Raw genomic sequence first — 10,000 nt, forward strand, 5'->3', positions numbered from 1 at the left:
ATGATCTCAGCCTCTTATAGCTACACACTATCTGCACACATTCTTAGATGTTATTCACAAAAAAGAGGTGACTGCTTCCAGCCTGACAAAGGACAGACCCCGGGGAGAGAGAGAGATCGAGAGAGAGAGAGAGGGAGAGAGAGAGAGAGAGGCATCTTGTCTTCGCCAGAACACAACCTTGTGGCCCGTTCACCAGCGAGAACAGAGAAAGACGTCGTCATTACTCTTTCAGTGTCTAAAAGCTAATAAGCCGGGAAAGCTGGCCTAATTCACTGTCTGCTGTCACTGTTTAATGACGCCGCCTGCCATAGGTGCCGAGGATTTGCGCTGTTAGCCCCGAGAACTCGTTAGGCAGCTGAGCTATGGCCTCAGTGAGGAGCAGTCATCATTCCCACACTTAAAGAGAGACAACAATCGCTATGAGGGGCCATTAGATAAGCTTCCCAGGCCACAAACTGAGATCTGGCATTAAAGGAAGGCCATTTACTAGCAGGTGCCGTTTTAAGTTGGCTGCCTTTTGTTTTGTGCCGCGAGCGCATAACCTTGTTGTTAGGGTGGAGAATGACAGCCCTAATTCAAAGCGTCCATCACTTCACACATGAAAATAAGAGAGGAACATATATATTTTTTCTTTTTCTCTCTCTCCATGTCTCTCACTCCTCCCCTCCGTTTTTCTCGCCGTCTACTTCTTGTCTGCGCCTGATATTTTTCCTGTCACATTTTGTCTGACTAACAATCTCTGAGCCTCAACTGTTCATGTATTCATGAAGCACCAACCACAGCAGCCATACAAAATGACCCACCCCTCTATTCTGACTCATTCTTCAAACTTCACCTTAATGAGTTTTAAATTGTCATAGTCCAGGAGAAATTATCTTCTGACATGTCCTTATGCATCATTTCACATTTGTTTGGAGATACTAAGAGCCATATTTGTGAAACAACCGATAAACAAGTCAACGCTTAACCCCACAGACGTGACGTGTCTCTCTGGCTGGTGAGTAGTATTTGCTTCAGTTGGCACATCCCTGTGTGTCCCATCCCTCTGTCTGTAAGTGGTGAACTCCTCAACTGTGTCCCATCGATCTGCACCCCTCAACCCCCACCCCCTCCTCACCCCCCACCACCACCCACGCTCCCAAAACAGCCATGCATCTCCGCAGGCTTCTCCTCGCCACCATTCTCCCCAAGATTGATGGGCCGCCTGGACAACACATGAATCAGAGCCGCAGAGTGAGTGAGTGAGTGAGCCAGTGAGGGGAGAGAAGAAGTGCCTTTGAATATGTGTGTGTGTGTGTGTGTGTGTGTGTGTGTGTGTGTGTGTGTGTGTGTGTGTGTGTCAATGACAGCAAGTGAGAAGGAAATGCAGGGATAGGCACATCCCTGTGTGTGTGTGTGTGTGTGTGTGTGTGTGTGTGTGTGTGTGTGTGTGTGTGTGTGTGTGTGTGTGTGTGTTTAAAGCAGTGATAGAAAGTGAGACTGTGAGGGAGCAGGTGAAAGGGGCTTAGAAAGAGACCAGGAAGACAGATACACCAATGAAAATGATAACAGATGGACAGCAGATGAAGGGAAAGAATATTTTTTCTTCTTTTCCTTTTCTTGTTTTATTCATGTTTCACTGCTCCTACAGTATGACTGCTTTTGGTATTACAATGTCTGATTAGTCATGACAATAAAGCACATTCCAATTTGAATATCGGAAAATATGTTCTTTGGGAAGCCTCCAAGAGAGTTTGACTTATCCTCAGAGTTGGGAGTAATTGAAGAATAACCACTCAGATATTACTGAGACACATGTACTGTCAGAGGCCTGAATTAGCTAGGCCACAGCCCCTTTGAATCCACAAAAAAGTGTGGAGCTCTACGTCGAAGCCACCGATCCTCAATTCATGCAGACATAACAGACCTGAGCACACTTCACTCAGGCTGCTGTCATGTATTTCAAACTACACAGCTGCTTTTTCATAGCTGCTCTACACTGGCTCAAACCCTCTCTCCACACACTCTTACTCCCTCTCTCCACACACTCTTACTCCCTCTCTCCACACACTCTTACTCCCTCTCTCCATCTCTTTCCCTCCATCCCTCCATCCCTCTCTCCCTCCCTCCCTCCCTCCCTCCACCGCTGCTCTGCTGTCTGACAGCACTGTGGTGCGCGTGGCTTTCATGGGCGTGCAGACTGAGGCGATGCTGGGAGGTGGCTGCAGGCGATGAGCCAGAGAAGGAAGGTGGGAGCAGCTGCAGCTGCTGCTGGTGGTGAGGTGGCTCTCGGCGCGCATGGCATGAGGAACAGCACTTAAGGTTTTTTTTTGCTGTTCCCACCATGGTTTTGGGCTCTTTGGGGTTAAGCCAGAGGCTGGAGGATGTGTGTGGCACCCCCCCCCCGTATCTCTCCCCATTTCCCACCCTCCGGTCACCTCGGCCCCTGTGTCACGCTGCAAGTGTGAAAATCCAGGAATATCCATATTTAAGGCAAACGTTGTGAGTGAGGTGTTGTCACCGGTGACCTTCAGTGGCTACCTTCGCCTGACCACAGGTGTTAGAGCCCCCATCCGTCCCCCACGGGGCATTCAGTCAAAACAAGGCCTGGGCAACTAGAACTAGGAATCACATGCAGGAGCAAGTTCACACTTTTAACAACATTTTAACAGATTGATCTCAGTGTCCCAGTGGCTAATTACTCATTTCAGATCTCTGTGACAACTCGCATAGACTGAAGAGACAGTGTGAATGACAGCCTGTGGATCTGCTGCTGGGCTGAAGCCATCTAAAGATGTCGCGCGTGCAGTACTGAGCACTGGCCAGCAGGAGGCGGTGTGCAGGTGCAGTGTGTCCAGGCGGGGGCTCTGACGAGCCCCCCAAACCCCCTCCACCCTGTGCTCAGCTGGGATTAAGGCCAATCACTGGAGTCACTGAATCAGAACCAAGCCACAATAACAGAAGGAGAGACTCTTCGGCTCCAGAATTTCAAACGTCTTCTAGCCAACTCCCGCGCTCCTGCGCACTCTCTCTCTCTTTCTCTCTCTGTCGTTCGTCCTTCACTTTTCCACCCATACACGTTGTGTTTCTCATCATGTCTTCCTTTGTTTTCTGTCTCTCCCTCTCCTTTCCTCTTTCATCACTCCTGCCTGTGTGTCTTTCCATCCCTGTAACTAGTGTGTGTGTGTGTGTGTGTGTGTGTGTGTGTGTGTGTGTGTGTGTGTGTGTGTGTGTACGGGCATGAGTGTATGTGTGTGGGTGAACTAGGGGGTGGTGGCCTGCAGTGTGGGGCTATTGTTACTTGTAGAGAGAGACGGAGAGAGAGAGGGAGAGAGAGAGAGAGAGGTAGAGAGAGAGGGAGGGAGAGAGAGAGAGATAGACAGCGTGAGGGTGACAAGAAAGAGAAGAGGAGAGAGATAATCCCTGTCCTTGTTTTCCTCTAATCCTTCCTTTCCTCCAGTCCTCCATCAGAGTTTCTCCTGCTTGTCCTCTGGCTCTCTCTCTCTCTCCCCTCATTTACCACTTTGGGAAGAATTGCCGCTGTTTCCACGGAGACCAAGGCGCAGAGCTCCCCCCCCCACACCCCTCCGTCTCCGTGGCGACTCGCCCCAGCATGATCAGCTTTTTTTCCGGTGGCTCTCCCCGATCACACAGATCAACAGATGAGTGGTTTACCGACACCAGAAACACTCTCCTTTCCAATCAACAGCTTACGTACCCACAGGCTCTGCCCACTGCCACCTCATCAGCCAATCAATAACCTTCACAGAGCAGTCTCCTCAAGCCAGAAAACAAAAAAAACAGTTTGGTCTGTCTACACTGCTAACCAATCAAAAAAGTCCCAATTTTCCCCAATCAACAGGCCCTTACTGAACACGGATAACAGTAAAACACAGTGGAATCAAAAACTCATAGGTTCATAGAATACATTACAAAAAAATTTAAAATAAACAATATTATGTGAAATAAGAGGGAAAGTTGCATTACTGCTGCGTTTATCGAGTGTCCAGACACCCCAGTACTAGGGAAGTCACGATTTCCATTTTAAATCATTCAATATTACAACAATAAAAATAGCTTGTGTACTGTCTTAATTGAAACATGCTTCGCGCACAAATGGTAGCCTACTGTACAGTGTGTTTAGGGCAAAGATAATGGACATCTCAACATAAGGATAGCCAACATTAGAAGATGATGATTGGTTTAAACTTTGTCACGACATGATAAGCAGTTCTGGCGCTTAAAAACACAATGTTCCATTCAGTCATAAATCATTCAAGCCTAGTGCTCATCATGAAAAGAAAACAGCAGCTTAATATTTTGCAGGTGTTGAACAGTAAAAGGCGCACTGTTCTTAGCAGTTATGCTGAAGGCAGTGAGATTAGGCATTGCATCCTACAGTCACTTTGTTTGGAACATCGCAGTTCGGGTTACAAGATTGATAAGATTCAGTTAATGCGTAGAGTAGGCTATGAATCATCTCAAAGTTTGGGACAACCAAACAGCAGTGTAAGCAAATCTTTATTGTTAGGTGACCATAGCTGTCTTTTCTCTAGGCTTTTCTTTTCTTTTCTTTCCCTTGTTCGTGTGTTGGATAGTGAAGCGATAATGCATTTAAAGCAATGTTCACGTCATGTGAGCCAGGTAGGCTATTTCTGTCCCAACCAAATTGCGTTAAAATGGTGTGTTCCGGGGGGTGAAATCTCCCTCATCCCAGAACTTTTAAAAAGCTTGAAACACCTCACCTCTATGTGCCACCGTTCTTTTTTTTTTTTTTTTGTCACCTCGAAAAATACCCTCGAAGCTGTATTTTTTTGGGGGTGGAGGTGCCCCTGCTGCCGTACTCTAAGAGCATTAAGCATCTGCCATTTGACTTCAATGTGGCCATAAGAGTCATAAGCCATTTAAGCTAAACCCTGAGAGACTGGACTGAGGCAATTCTAATGACGTCTTAATGGTCTGAATAGGCTAAGTCTTTTTGTCTCTAAATTAATTAGGCAAAATGCCAACTGAGACAATGGCAAGTTCGATAGCATGAAAACAAACTCGAAAATTCCTTAGCGCTCAAATGCACACGCACGAAAACACATGCAGCCACAGCCACACACACACACAAACACACACACACACACAGCACAAACACATCTGCCCAAATGCACACAGTACCATATTGAAGCTCAGTGTGTGGTTTTGTGTTTGGGGGGAGCTTTTGTTTTGCACTAGCACTTGTGACCTCAAAGGCCATGTACCAGACTAAGCCTTCCCTGTATTCCTGGGAGCCTTTGGCTTAGGCAGGTGAAAATAGCATTTATCTAACACAGGTTTGGATCAAAGCAACCTACATGTAATGTGATGTCAGTCTCATGCAAACAGAACCCAAATGCAATACGACTGCAAACCACAAGTCAACCCTAAATCCACAAAATGACAGGAATTGAACCAACATGCTTGTATTGCAGGTCAATGGTTGACATTTTGTTTACAGAGCCATGCATTGCTATACTTTCGTTTACCAATAAATTGCAAACAAGTGTCAAAATACTGATTGTGCAGAACTAAAGCACAAGATCCTCTTGACAGCTTGATAAAAGAACACATACAATGTATTTAATGTGGATTTACAACACACTTCATAAATAAAATTTACAACACTCATTTTTGTATTATTCTGCAATACTGCAGAAGAGCATACATTTTAACTGTAACGTCTGGATTAACTTCCATTATTTCTATTTTCTATGTGTATTTATTTACCATATCATTATTCATCTAACAGGCAAGTTACAGCAATCAGGGATACCACCCATTTTCACTGACAAAATGTCAAAACCTTGAATTAAATTTTCATGACTTTTCATGGCTTACAGTATAAACTAAATTGTTTACTTTACGCTACAGGTTGGGGCTAATTGTGAAATGTGACTTAAAAGGTATCCAACGCCCAATACAGGGCGTATTTACTATTGTGCTCCTTCTACAGTTGTACTTTATATAAGTGTTGTAAATACTACTCATGGCTTGCACCCATCCCCCTGGACATGGTACATGTGGATTTGTTTACAAACTTGCCAAGATAATCTCTGAAGAACAATGTCATATTACACAATTTCATACAAATAGTTGGCTATTGCACAACTGCCATGAAGCAATTTAATAAGCTTTATAATAATAAGCTTTATTTGTATAGCACCTTTCATACACAGAATACAGCTCAAAGTGCTTTACATTTGGAGTAACACAATAATAGAGTCAGTCAGTCATTATCAGTCACTTCTCTTCATTGCTGTGGCCGTTTATGATCCAATCAGCAACATATCAGAAATATAGAAATTAACTTTAACACAATTATAGAGAAGAATCAGTCATTCCTCTTCGTTGCTGTGGCCGTTTATGATTATGATAAAGGCTTTTCTAACAAATGCTTAGGCTAACAGATGCTTAGGCCCCGTTGATGTGGACTCTATCAGCTAGCTTTAGTATGTTCTTAGTAATAATTTAACTTACACAGACGTTTAAGACTGGCAGCTTTAACCCTTTACCCCCACAAGCATGCCATATGGCAACTGTGGCCAGGAAAAGCTCCCATATTCCAGAAAGAAACCTTGAGCAGAACCTGACTTAATAGGGGGAGCCCATCTGCTTATGGCTGGCTGCAGCTCCAATGGCAGCAGATGTAGAATAATCTGAAAAAGTAGTCTACAAGATAAGATTAATTAACTAAAGGCTCTCTTATACAGGTATGTTTTCAGGTCTTTTGTGGTTCTCCGCGTCAGGGGTGAGTGAAGTTGCATGGCTGGTGGTGGATGGGTAGGGTACGACTGGGAAGGCATGTCATTCTCCTTATTACAAGTTAGTTTACCATGAAAATCACCTCGAAGCTGTTGTATTAAAGTAAAATGTGTTTTCTCCCCCACCACTCTATATCTATGGAGGAAGTGATGGAATTCTGTGACATGATGTAGGCTTAAGCTATCTCCTACGTACATCCCTAGTATGACAAAATGAGGATCAGCTCTCCCATGCAGATGCAGAGTGACACTCTGAGCCATTCACCACTGCCAGACAGACTCATGTGACCTGAGCTAACGTTACCTCAGCCCAAACCAGACATGACATCCCGCCCATACTCTCAGTTCTTGTCTGTCTGTCTGTCTCTACACACACACACGGTAAAGTAGAAAGACTACATGTTCATACAAGCTGAAGCTCCCAGGAGATGCTTGCAGTTGGTTTGTTTGTAAAAGAAACACAAACATAAACACAAACACACACACACATACAGATCTGTGGCTATTTCATCAATGCTAACCTGGCGCTGTGTTATGTCTGTGAGAGCAGTCATGCTCTCACTCTGGTTTGGAACATACACAAGTCTGTCATCTACACAAATCCGTCCTTTGAAAGCAAAAACAGACACACACACAAACACACACACACACACACACACACGGCACCAAAACACACACCTAGAAATGGAAACTCAAAGGGACAGAAATAGGCGACAGATAGAGAATTTAACTGAGGGAGAGACGGCGACGGAGAGAGAGAGAGAGAGAGAGAGAGAGAGAGAGAAGCAGAGATGACAGGCAATGGTGCGCTTTTATACACAGACACTGCAATGTTATCGCAGTCCATCAACTCCCTCCATCTCTCCCTCCCCCCCCCACCCCTGTCCCTCACCTCCATCTGCAGCTCAAGGGCAAACTGTTTATTTTTTTGCCGCCCACACGGTGCCCTTTACTTCAATCATGCGGCGTGTAGCTTCTGATAGAATAACGAAATGGCTACACGACAAACTAAAGGTCATGAAGTGTTGCCGTCACCTTTTTTCCCCCCTCTCCTCACCCTCTCTCATATTCAGGAGAAGAGAGAGCCATACCAGATGACAGAGTCATTATGTGTGAGAATGCGTGAGTGTGTGCATGTGCCGATATTAAAGAATATGTGTGTGTGTGTGTGTGTGTGTGTGTGTGTGTGTGTGTGTGTGTGTGTGTGTGTGTGTGTGTGGCGCATATGTGTGTGTGTGTGTGTGCGTATACTTGTGTGCATGTCTGAAAAAAGGATGTGAGTGTTCTGACAAGTGAGTGTGTGTGTGTGTGACAATAGCTGTTTGACTAGGGAGTCTGTGTCGGCAGCTCGTTGATGGCGACTTGAACATTCACACACACAAACACACACACACACACACACACACACTTGCAGATACACTTGTTCTTCCAGCAAAGGATGAGTGCATGTGTGTGTGTACTGTATGTGTGTGTGTGTGTGTGTGTGTGTGTGTGTGTGTAAGAGAGAGAGAGAGAGAGAGAGGGAGGGAGTGAGAGTGTGTGGAGAGAGCCGGTGTAGAGCAGGAGGGAAGGGGGGGGGGGGGGGGGGGGGGGTTGGAGAGATCTCTAAGCAAATATGCAGACCCAGCCGCCTCTCAAAGCAATTACAGCAGATTGAAACCAAATGAAATTGGAAGCCCAGAGCGACGGGGAGAGAGAAGCCACTGTGACAGATATGACAGGAGGAGGGGAGAGGAGAGGAGTGCAGCGGTGGGGAGGAAAGGGGTTGTGTGTGGGGGAGGGGGGGGGGGGGGGGTGGGGTTGGCAAGGGAACGAGGAAACAGGGGAGGAGGAATGGAGGTGGACCCACAGGTATGGAGGGTGGAATGTGGGGTGCATCGCATTTACAGATAGCGGTTTTGAGTTTCTATTGATTTCTATTGAGTTTCTATTGATTTCTATAGAGTTTCTATTGATTTCTATAGAGTTTCTATTGATTTCTATAGAGTTTCTATTGATTTCTATGAATGGTAAATCTAAACCGACGTCACTGATGTTCAGGAGAGTAATGTGAGTAGGTAACCTCTGGGGACCAGTGTTGTGTTTGTAAGGCACTAAGTGTTTCACACAGCTGTTGAGGTTATGCATGGCAAAATATTCCAGAATGAGTCTGGCAACACACTACGGTATGCCAAGTTGAAGTTCATAACAATTGTGAATTTCCATTTTAATAGATATCAATGGTATGAGTTTTTTTTCCAAATCACATTTCAAGAGTCATTTTTAGCTGGCATCCACAACCAGTCCCATTGTTAAGTGATGATAGCTTCTCAAGCTAGACAAGACAAGTCAACAAATTAAGAGTCATGCCAACATTTTAATATTGTCTTTTGAAACCAATAAAATCAAATGAGCTGTTCTGTAGTGTGACTGTCACTCACAATTCAAGTTCATGGTTTGTCAAATCAGCTGGCTGGAGTACTTCCAGGCTGTTCTGAATGTATAAATAAATACCATGACCTTGTGTGTGTGGTTTGTCCACAAATAGGAATGGAACATACTATGTGATGTAACTGAATTGGTCTTGTATGAAGCAGTAAGAATATGCGGTTACACTTTATCTGACAATATCGACATATGAACGTGTCATGACATAACGCTTCTGTTATTAAGTGATATTCGATTTTGTCATAATAAGTTAAGGTTAGGAAAGTTAGAGTTAGGTTTAGGGTTAGAGTTAGAGTTAGGGTTAGGGTTAGGGATAGGGTTAAGGTTAAGGTTAGGATTAGGATTAGCGTTAGGGTTCATTTGTCATGACAGTGTCATGTGTTCAGTATGCAGTTACTAAGTGGCTGTGGTCCTAGATGAAATTTCGCTGGGATAAAGATATCCGAGCCTTGTCTCAAGCTCCTAGTGCGCTTTCAGAAATGTGCAACACTGAATGTGGGTGTCTTCATTTGCACTCCCCTTCCTGTGGCCATGAGCCTTGTGAATGTACATGCTGTTTGAATTACAACAGCAGTAGCTAATGGAAGAGAGAAATTCAGGGGAGCGCCTTATTCAGCACTTGGCTGTTTGGCGAGGGAAGGGGTGTTTTTTTTGTCTGTAACAAGCGTACACTCAAGCGAAAGGCTCGAGGCACAGACGTCTAATTTGCCTCTTCTGTTTGGCTTTCAGAGGCGCACGGCACACTCCATTTCAACTCGCCACTGTCAAGCTGAATTCTAACCTAACTCTATTCCACCGGAGGACAC

General features: G+C 45.0%; 1 protein-coding gene across 3 annotated transcripts in view; it reads right to left on the bottom strand.

The window, feature by feature from the left end:
* cacna2d2a (calcium channel, voltage-dependent, alpha 2/delta subunit 2a) overlaps positions 1–10,000 on the bottom strand; it is a 213,579-nt gene that overhangs the window by 116,901 nt on the left and 86,678 nt on the right. The window lies entirely within an intron of this gene.

This window comes from Alosa sapidissima, chromosome 4 (genome assembly GCF_018492685.1).
Source record: "Alosa sapidissima isolate fAloSap1 chromosome 4, fAloSap1.pri, whole genome shotgun sequence".
Taxonomy (NCBI): domain Eukaryota; kingdom Metazoa; phylum Chordata; class Actinopteri; order Clupeiformes; family Clupeidae; genus Alosa; species Alosa sapidissima.